Consider the following 11,872-nt stretch of genomic DNA (forward strand, 5'->3'; position numbering starts at 1 on the left):
GGCTGAAGTGGGTAATGTATGTTTGAACCCCATTTATTCACTAAGTTAATATACTCCCACTAATCAGTCTGTCTTGTCTTCTCATTTGCTGCAAGCTAAATCACTCACGCCCACAATACAATCAGGTGGTCCTTAAGCAGTCGCTACTCTGGTTCACTCTACATACTATAGAGCGTCGCAGTCCCGCCCCCTACCCTGGACCAGGAAATGATTCTCCGTTCATTTTCCTCATAGACATTTCAGAAAGTATTTATTTAAAGACGTTTACGCCGCGGACAAAGCCAACTCGAGTCGTGACAAATCATGACAACAAACAACAATTTTTTGGGCCGAACAAATAGAAAGAAGAAAAAAACGGCAGGTTACAACACTTTTTTTGTTGTTTTTCTTCTTTGTAATTATTTGTTTGGTCCAAAATATTGTTTGTGTTGTCATGAGTTTTTTTTCTTTAAATAAATACTTTAAGAAAGGTCTATGGGAAAAATGCATTGGGATTCATTTCCTGGTCCATGGTAGGGGGCGTGACTGCGACGCTCTATAGCTCATAGTGGTTGTTTCAGATGTCAGCGTTCAAATTCCCTCCACCTCCCAGGCCTCCTCCCTGTGGTATTTATTACTTGTTTAGTTCTGTAATGGGTGATTCTGTGATTGTACTACGATATGTGGTATCTAGTTCTTTTAAGGGTGATTCTGTGATTATAATGTGTAGGCTATCTGTGGTATATGGAATATATTGAAAGTGATGTTGTTTCATGTTACCTGTTTTACCTGTTACCTATCCACTTCGTGCCTTGTGGCACATAAGGCCTTCACAGAGCGCTTCCACTCTCTCTAGGTCGTCCTCAGACGAGCCTTCCATCGTCGCTTCCAGTCATCCCGGTTCTCCATACATCCGGCCAGCTCGTTGGTGCTTTGCGCTCCTGCATCTTTCTTGAGTACATCCACATATATTAGTATGGGACGTCCTCGTGACCGGTGCCCATGTGTTGGTTCCCACAGCACCAGTTTGCTGGCTGGGAGCTCTTGGTGTCTTTGGCAGTGTCCTGCGAGTCTCATTCTCCTGGCTGCTATTTTGTCGCTCGCCCTGAATATTCCGGCATACAGATTCTCGTTGGTAACATGTGTGCTGATGTTGAGCACTACACGTAACATTCTGGTGTAGCACCCGTCTAGAGCCTTCTGCAGAGTTGGCTTCAGGGTCCAGCATTCACTGCCATATAGGAGAACCTTCACAGTCAACTGCTGCCATCCTCACTTCAGACCATGACCTCCATCCTGCCTCTTGTCTTTCTTTCTCAACGGTGCGCCTCCAGGTGGTCTTTGGTCTTCCTTTTCTTCGTTTCCCTTCTGGTGCCCATGCCATGTCAATGCTACAGTATGTTGCAGTCATTGTTGTGGTCCTGTCGTAGTATGTGTCCAATCATCTTCCATCTATGCAGCTTCACTTCCTCACTCAGCGGCTTCATGTCAGCTCTTTCTAGCAGCTCTTTAGTGCTGATGTGATCTTGCCAGTGTATACGGAGTATTCTTCGTAGGCATCTGTTGTGAAACACGTCGACTGCCTTGTTATCTCCTTTGTTCATTTTCCATGTTTCTCATCCGTATAGCAGTATTGGCATCACTAGTGTCCTGTACAGTTTTAGCTTGGTTCTTCTCATGATGCTGTTTGAGCTCAAGGTGTTTTTCAGTCTGATGAATGCACCTCTTGCTTTTGACACTCTACTCCTCAGGTCCTTCATGCCACCTCCCTCCTTGCAAACTGTGGCTCCTAAGTAAGTACACTGCTCTACCTCTTCAAGATCTTGTCCATTAATCTGAATTCTTTCCTGGTTCCTTGGATTAATCCTCATTGTTTTTGTCTTTTGTATGTTAATCCTGAGTCCTCACCTGGCTTCTTCGTCCATCTGTGTTGTTTTATTTTGAATATGCTGTTTTTTGGAGGAGAGCAACGCTGTCGCCTGCAAAGTCTAGGTCGTCAAGTTTTGATGTCAGCTTCCATCGAATTCCATTCTCTCCCTGTCCAACTGTTCTTCTCATTACCCAGTCCATCACAATCAAGGACAAGAACCCTGACATATTGCATCCTTGTTTAACACTCGCATATTTCTCCCTGGTCTTCTACTGCACACTGGAAGTCTTCATAAAAAGTTCTAACCATTCTAACAATCTTCTCTGGGATTCCGTACTTCTTCATCATTATCCACAGGCTTCCGTGATGGACAGAGTCGAAAGCATTTTCGAAGTCTACAAAGTTCATGTATATAGTGTTGCTTGCCACTCGTTAACTTGTTCTATAATGTTTCGCAGTATGAAGACTTGCTCAGTTGTTCTCCTACCTGTCCTGTAACCAGCTTGTTCCTTTCTCAGCCTGCAGTCTATTCAATTTCTTATGCGATCTACAATAATTCTGCCAAGTATCTTTCCTACTACAGAGAGTAGGGTTATGCCTCTCGAGTTCTTGCATTCTTTGAGGTTTCCTTTCTTTGCTAGTTTTATAATGAGCCCTTTCTTCCAGTTTGTTGGGATCTTCTCATGTTTCCATATTTTCCCTAACAGTTGATATACCTTCATTGTTGAGAACTCTACGTCTGCTTTTAACAATTCAGCTGTGATGGAGTCGATTCCTGGTTCCTTGCCACTCTGTAGTCCTAATTGCTTCTTTGACTGACGCCTAGTGTTGTTCGTTTACCGAGATCTCTTAAAATCGCATTCCTCATCTTCAGTTATTGGGTTTTCTGGTTCTACTCTATTAAGCACTTCCTTGAAGTGTTCTGTCCATCTCAACTTAACTGCGTCTCTTCCACTAATGAGGTTACCATCCTTGTCCAGTACTGCTGTACTCTGTCTGGGTCTCTCATTGTGTCTTTGTGAGTCCATATAGTGTCTTCATGTGTTGTTTCCTTGCAGCATCTTCGGCTTCACTTGCAATGTTCTCTATCAATTTCCTTGTGTCTGCTTTTATACTTCTTTTCACCTCTTTGTTCTTCTCTGTGTACTTCTCTTTTAGCTGCTTCTTGATTATTTCGGAACGTGTTCCCAGGATCTTCTTATTTATAGCTTCTCTTTGTTCTACGAGGCTCCATGATTCTTCACTGATCCATGGCTTCTTTTTCCGTGGTCTACCCAAGACTGCCTCAGCTACTTCTATGTACGCCTTCTCCATGACTTGGGAGTCACACTCTACCTCTTCATCTCCTACGCCTTGCTCTTTATCTTCCAACGCTTGGTACCTGTTTCTCATGCTGATTGAAAAGGCCTTTAAGATGTTTTCGTTCTTCAGCTTTGATGTTTCATACTTGACTCTGGAGCTTTTCTTTTCCTTTAGTCGTTTCTTCAGTCTGAGCTTGATTGTTGTGCATACAAGGTAGTGGTCACTTCCGATATCTGCAGACCCGTGTACCCCTTGTGTCTTTCACTGAATTCCTAAACCGTTTACTAATTAATGTATGATTCTTGGTCTTCCCATCCGGAGATACCCACGTTGCTTTGTGTATGTGGCAGCGGTGGCCGAACGGATTGCGGAGCGGTCTTGATACCGGAAGGTCGCCAGTTCGAATCAGCGGTCCGACACGTTAAAATTACCACCGCTGAAGTGCCCTTGAACAAGGCATTGAACCACTACGATGAAATGTTCTATGAGCAGGGCCTGGCTGGAAACAAGTTATTGAGCTTAGCCCAGATACCCTGGGTAAATATAGTAATCATGTCTCTATGTGGGAACAGAGTTCCTGTTATGACTAGCTTGTTCATGTGTTTCTCCGTTATTATTGTTCTGCTTTCCGAGCCCGTGCTTGCCCATGACATGACCCTTTCATAATCTTGCTGTTCATCTCCTACTTAAGCATTCATGTCTCCTGTTACAATCAACATGTCGTGTTTTTTTCCGACTGTCCAATACATCTTGAAGTCTCACGTAGAATTCGTCCTTTACTTGTTCTTCTGCATCTTCTGTGGGTGCATAGATGTGTATAATCGTCAACTTTACGTGTTGGGAGTGGTACATACCTGGCTTGAATGATTCTTTCATTGGACTGGAGTCCAATCAATTCGGGCTCTTGCTGCTGTCTTTGACATCAGTATGCCCACACCTTGTCTGTGGGTGTCTCTTCCCGAGTCGATGATGGTTTCTCCTTCTGCCAGTTCCACTTTTTTCCTTGTCCTGTCCAGTGTGTTTCACTGATGCCCATGATGTCGATTCCTCTGTTAGTCATTTCTCTTGCTGCTATTGTAATGTTGCCGCTTGTGTAAAGTGTTGGTACATTCCAGTTTCCGATCTTCATGGTGTTTTTGGGGTTCAGCAGTGGCGTATTCAGCCCAAGGGCATCCTGTTGGCTTTGGCCTATCTATCTATCTATCTATCTATCTATCTATCTATCTATCTATCTATCTATCTATCTATCTATCTATCTATCTATCTATCTATCTATCTATCTATACACCAAGTCTCTGTGCGTAAGTACGTCTCTAATCCACGTAACCTCGAAAACCGTTCGCCCCATCGTCTTCCGATTTGACACACGTTCCACACCGCCACCGGGAGTGGAGTGGAGTGCAGTTCCCAGTGTCGAGTCCATTGGATCGGCGGTTGTCCAGAACCAGCACAATAGCCTCTGCCCGGTCTCCGGACAGGGCCCAAATCCAGATCACCCCTAGATCTCCATATATGGAGCTGGCCTGTTCTGACATCACAATGCTGCGTGACCTCGTCCTTTATTACCCAATTGATTACACCTGATCACCCCCCAACGGGCACTGTTCTATATCTATCTATAAATGGCACCACGTGTCTGTGTGTGTACTAAAGGGACACAGAGAGACAGATACAGAAATCTCCATATATTGACATGGTTACAACGGCCGGGTGGGGCATGGATCTCCAACTTCCATCGTTACAAGAATTCCATATAGGCTTAAAAGGGACGTACATAATAACTGGGTGGGGCATTCATTTCCAACTTGCATCGTTCTAAGTAGGCCAGTGACCAATCTGCGTCCATCATAACTGCTATTTATTTACTGAGGAAAGAACACGGACATTTGCCTGATCACTCGTCAATTCACTCATGTTGTTTCCTCTATTATTTTTTTATCCCACAATTTTGTAACCCATTTTTTCACCCAGTGTCTATCTAATTTATTCCGGGGCGCTACACTTCCTCTGCCAACCTGGGGGGGCAGCAGACTGACCTCATGCTCCCTTCTATGCATGAGGAGTCCAAGCAGCTTCTTTTCACCTGACAGGGGAGAGTTTCCCCGGCCGGACGTAGCGCGTTGAAGGAACACGTTATTCCGACCAGTTCTTTTCCCCTCCATCAGGCGCCCCAGCTGGCCAGGGGGACGTAGTTTTGAGTGTTTTTTCCTCTCCATAAGGATTATGTCCACATGTCTTCTCATCAAGTCAAGTTGTAAACATTGAGAACTGTTTTGACGTGAGGGGATCGAGGCGGAGAATGGACCACCCGAAGGAAGATCTTCGAATAATAGCACCGTCGTGTCGACCCATCGACCCATAACTAAATTAGAGTGACAGACAAAACAAGTCAAATATAGTAGAAAGATGGAAGCTAGTCAGACCACCCGAAGGAAGATCTTCTAACAGCGAATAATAGCACCCTCTACCCATCGACCCATACGTAAATTCGCGTGACATGACAAAACAAGTCAAAGATAGTAGAAAGATGGAAGCTAGTCATGCACTGCAGTGACGGTCTACACACCAGCGTCACCGACAAGCAGACTTAAGAACTACAGACTGGCGTTACTTCGTCAAACTCGTAGGCTGGAAAATGGCACCCAAAGTGGGCGGAGTTAATCCCGAAATGTACGTGATGCGTTGCTTTGCCCGTCCTTCATAATGCACAAATCTGTCTCGTCTTCATTGAGCACTTTGGTGATTTTATTTCATGTGAACGACTGGGTGTGTAACAGTGTAGCGCTGGCTGCAGCTCAGAATGCATTATAGTCAGATGGAGGGTGTCAGAGTGACAGACACAGGGTCAGAGACACACTGAGACAAATGGCAACAGTGACAAATGCAGAGACAGTAACCGGGTTAAAGTAGGCTAAGGTATCACCATCGCTCGTCATGGTTTATTCACTTCAGCCGTGTACACTGTACATGCCTTTTGTTTTTGAGTGTTGCAACCACTCCAAGAAACAGCAATGTCCCTATGTCCATCCTGTCTGTATGTCCCTATGTTTAGGGTACCAACAGGGGGAGCTGTTGCACCACTCACTTCAGACAGGTCTGATCACATTTGTTTACATTTACAAGTCGCCAAACGTAACCAAATAATTTACTATTTTGAACGGAAACACCTTAAACTTGAAGGGATGTTTCACTTTCAGACACTCTGGCTGGCTTTTATGTGCACACCTGACAATGTTCAAGTTGCTTGATATTTGATATTAATTTTATCAGACTATATAAACACATTGTAAGTAACTTCAAACTTAATTTCAACCGTTCATTGAAAACGCATGTCCCTGCAGGTTCTGGTGACAGTTGTCCTTCTAATAGTTACTTGAGGGGGGTCGTGCTTTTTTTATATAGGCCTATGTGTATTATACAGTATATCCAGTTTCATAAATATTTTTTTAGCCATCTCTCTCTGTCTCTCTCTCTCTCTAAATGGTAAATGGTGCATTTATATAGAGCGTCGCAGTCCCGCTCCCTCGAGAGACCCGGAAAAGAATTCCCCGTTAATTTTCCTCATAGACTTTTTAAAAAGTATTTATTTAAAGACGTTTACACCGCGGACAAAGCCAACTCGAGTTGTGACAAATCATGACAATAAACACAATGTTTTGGGCTGACCAAATAATTAGAAAGAAGAAAAAAAAGGCAGGATACAACACTTTTTGTTTTGTTTTTCTTCTTACAAATTATTTGATCGGGCCCAAAACATTGTGTTTATGTCATGATTTGTCACAACTCGAGTTGGCTTTGTCTTGTTGTTGACAAAGTCTTGGTTTATTGACTTGATTTGGCCCCAATAGAGACATCACTAATTCGTCCAGGTCCTGACCGTGCTTGCTGGGTTCTCTAGCAAAAAACAACCGGGCAACACTCACTGGCAAACTCTCCCTATAATAATAATAATAATACAAATAATAATACAACTTTATTTGTATAGCACCTTTCATGACATGAAATGCAGCTCAAAGTGCTTTACAGAGCAATGGAGAAAAAAAGAAAAGAAAAGCAAGGCATAAACATTAAAAAAACAAGAGCAGTAATGCAATACAGTGAGGACATGAATAACAAAAGATCAATTAAAAGAAAGGGTGTAGAAGTGGGTCTTGAGGTGTGCTTTAAAAATGTCTACAGAGGCTGCCTGTCAAAGGTACAGTGGGAGTTTGTTCCACGCCGTCGGTCCATAGAAGCAAAAAGCTGCTTCCCCGTATTTTTTAGTTGCCATTTTTTTTAGGCAAAGCAAGCAGGCCAGCAGTGGAAGACCTTAGGGGGCGGTACCTACAGTCATGTAGGTAGGAAGGTGCGAGACCATTGAGAGCTTTATAAACAAGTAAAATAATTGTAATAGTAGCAGGCTTCCGTTTTTTAAGCTCAAGACCCAAAAGAGTCCAGAACCGCCGATCCATTGTACACGGTATGCATGGGCTTATACTAACGACATCAGGGATGTCCATACATGGGCACAAAAGGGACACAGCCTCAGGTTGACAGACGGATACAGAAATCTCCTTATATGGGCATAAAAGGGAGAAAAAAACAGGTCAGACTGGCGGTGTCACATACTGTTATCTTTCTCTGAGACGCGCGCGTGTGTGTGTGCGTGCGTGCGTGTGCGTGCGTGTGTGTGTGTGTGAAGCATTAGTAGTAGGCTATACTACTTCTTGTCTTCTCCTCCTCCTCATACGTACATACTTGTTATAAGATCCGAACATAGAACGAGTCAAAGTATTAACAATGACTATTGTGTGCTCCTATGATGAGGGAGAACACTGTTTTGTTTTGCTTTCCCAAAATAAGCATTCAATAGTGAAATTAAAACCAGATGATAATGGAAAATCAGGCTGTGATTTATTGTTTACCTTTTTCTCCGAGATGAACAATATAGCAATTTAGATCCAAGCAGAACAATGAGTGGTGATCTGCACAAGCAGAGGTTATTCTCTGCAGATTAGGAGTGATTGATGGCTTCCAGGCAGAACAAAAAGCAACCTTTTAAACCCATTTAGATCCGAGGACGTTTCTAAATCCTGGCAGTTTTCTTGACAAATCCACGTTTCTTTGTCAGTCGTTCTCATACATTTTCATGTCAAGGACTCCCATGTAATTGAAATGTAGCCTATGTAATCTGAAAATATGTTGTTCCAGGGACCTCCCAGAAGCAAAGATTTGAGTTCGCTCTGAAAGAATATATATATTCAAAAATAGCAGATCTACAAGCTCATAGCGCGGCACTTGCTATTTTTCAACAGTTAAAGTACAACATAATGCTTGAAACACCAAAAGGGGTTCCCGCCCAAAATGTTAAACTCAAGGCATCTTGAATCAGCTCACTGCACAGTGCACCTATATAGCCTGGGAACCAGACTAATCTGCTCCCCCTGAAGTAGTGAGGGACCAATCAGGGCCCAGTATGCAAATATGGGACAGGTTTGTCACCAGAGGGATTATTTAAATTTGCCCCTTGAGTGTGGGTTCCACACAGAGATTCCAGGCTAATTTCTACGCAGGGATATTAGTCTGGGAATGCACACCACCCTCGGTGTTAATTTCACACGAGTGTGATTTTTCAGATACAGTATCTACTGAGCAGTTGCTGCACAATGTTGTACACTAGTACAGTACAGGACAGACTCTCCTCCCAGAGGGTCTTAATTCATGACACACACACACACACACACACACACACACACACACACACACACACACACACACACACACACACACACACACACACACACACACACACACACACACACACACACGAAGAAGACATTCTCTGTAAACAGCTATAAAAGAGCATACGAGACATTCCTTATGAACTTTGGAGAACCTATGGTAGGTCACACCTGCATTGTGCTGCCCTCTTGTGGTTCAGATATGCTAGTACAGGGTAGATTCTGACACTAACTACAGACATCAGTGCTTCCCTGTGTAGAGAGTAGACTTAGTAGATGCTAATAATAATAATAATAATAATATACTCACTAACCTCCCTTCTCTTTACCAAAAAGGAAAGATGGTAGTTTACAAGCTTCTTGAATGATGACAAATTTAGCACGGTTGTTGTATTAGTATTACTGTAATATATTCCCTGCTAAAACTAATTTTTAATGTTTTTTTTACATTGTAACCATGCTACAGCTGTATACTGAATGTCAGTATAACATGTAGAATGCTACACCGAATTCACATCACTTGCAGAAATGTATAAAGCTATTTTCCTTCACCCTTGCATGTACATAGAACAATACTCATGTTCCGTATCCAGTTTACATGCATGCACAATGCCCTGGAGAGAACAGGCATGTCTCAAACACGTACATGATATGATGATATTGTGTGTAAAGTACAGTAGGATATTAATTCCAGTCACCATCAGTTTATGTAGTAAGTAGAGCATCCATTTCTATCCAAGTGTATTGGTAGAGAAAGATACAATCATAGACTGCCATCTTGTGTTAGCAAATGGAAATGCATGTGGTTGTGAAGATAATTATACAAGAACAATGTTTTATGTACATCATTTTATTTTTATTATTATATAGCAGGGAATGTTAGACAAAGATTAAACTTTGTTCCAGATGGTTGCTTTTAACCTACACAATCTCTATTCTGACTGTGTGGTTTAGTAATAGGGGTGTGACAACTGAGTTGTTATGGCCAGAGGCTTTGCAGAACATGTGGTGCTCATTGTCGAATTGCTGCAGCACTACTTTATCAGAATCACATTAATATTTATTTGTCACATCACAGCTTTACAGGTGTAAAAAATCAGTGGGGTGAAATTAGTTTTTGTGCTATAGCTCCATCATTTCGTTGTTTTCCAGGACAAGAATGGAAAAAGTGGGGCAAAGAGAGGGAGTGCAAAGATATCTACATACATACAGTATACAGACATGTGGCATAATAAGTACAGTACATGAGACATTAGACCAGGGGTGCCCAGACCTTTTTTCTGACTTGAGAGCTACTTTCCAAATGACCAGCGCAACACGATCTACCCACCAAAAAATAGGATCTCATTGCTGAAAATAGTTTAAAGAACATGACAAACACACTTGGAATGGGAAATATATAGGGGGGGGAATTGTTTTTGTAACTTTATAATGCTACTGATCTTTGTGCTCACACAGTATTCTGTTGTGGGTTAACAGGCCATTTTTGATGTCAATCAATCAAGTCACCTTAATTAAAGTGTCAGATGCCAAATTATATATATTTTTATTTAAATTATATATGTTTTATAGGGCCATGTCATGTGGTCTACCTGCACAGCCTTTGTGATCTACTGGTAGATCGCAATCTACATTTGGGGAACCCCTGCATTAGACATAAGGCTATTGAAAAGAGGCTGAATAATGTATACATAATGATGCCTCTGATGGGAATGAAAAAATGGCTAGATTAGATCAAATGCCACAGACCAGAGCTCACACAGACCATCTTTCTGCCAAGTAAGCAGCTGGTGCTGAAGACTTGGCAAGAGTAAATCAAAAGTCCCCTGCAGGCCATCACTATACTTGGACTCATAAACAGTTTTTCCTCATGATACATTTCTGGTGCAGAAGATTATTTAATTATGAAAACATATTACTGTTTTGCTGCCAACTTTGGTCATCCTCATAATAATAAATTCGTCAATGAAAATCGGAAGGAATCGGTGCATGGGGGTTTTCAGCTATACTCTAAAGATGTTGTTGAAACTGAAATAGCTCACCGGTGGCTTCAGCTTATAGGTGTCACAGTGCCAGGTCTCTATGATATGTGATGTCAGAAGCGACTGTGGCTCAAGAGGTAGAGCAGGTCGTCCAATGATCCATGGGTCGGCGGTTCGAATCCCGGCTCCTCCTGTCTACATGTCGAAGTGTCCTTGGGCAAGACACTGAACCCCAAATTGTTCCCGATGTGTCGGTTGGTACCTTGCATGGCTTCCGCTGCAATCGGTGTATGAATGTGTGTGTGAATGGGTGAATGTAATGCACAATCTATGTAAAGCGCCTTGGATAAAGGCGCTATATAAATGCACCATTTACCATTTAGAGGAACTGGCCTGTAGTCACTGAGGGTCGAGGGATGTCCTTTCTTTGGTTCCCGGGATGATGGAGGAAGGTTTTAACATGTTGTGGCACCCTCCCCAGCTGAATGGGGCAGCTATAACTGCTTAGCACACACCCTCAGCAGGGTTTTATGTATTGGCATCTCCCTCTGACAACCTGGGGAGAGCCCCAAACTGAGCTCATGCTTCCTCCAAGGGTGCAGTACTTAGTTTAGACAGTTTTTGGTTTAAACTAGTCATTGGTTAGACCAGTCATTAGTCCTAACTACAACCCATCTCAAACCCTCACCCTAACCCTAACCTCCCACGGGGCAGCACACCTAAACCTAACCTTAACCCATGTCTAACCAATGACTAAGCTAAGTATGCACCCCTCCTCCAATGCATGGAGGAGTGAGCAGGCCGCTTCTTATCACCTGACAGGGGGGAGTTTCCCCGGTACGACCAAGGACAGTCTAAGAAGGATGAGACGCGAAGACCGTACGGGCGACGCCATGTTGCTTTGGAAGGAAAGAAACATGCGCAATGGGCTATATGCAGCCAACACTTCCGCGTTCAGCTTCCTTGGTCTCAACTGCGCATGTTTCTTTCCTTCCAAAGCAACATGGCGTCGCCCGTAC

This window comes from Electrona antarctica (genome assembly GCF_951216825.1).
Source record: "Electrona antarctica genome assembly, chromosome: 13".
NCBI lineage: Eukaryota > Metazoa > Chordata > Actinopteri > Myctophiformes > Myctophidae > Electrona > Electrona antarctica.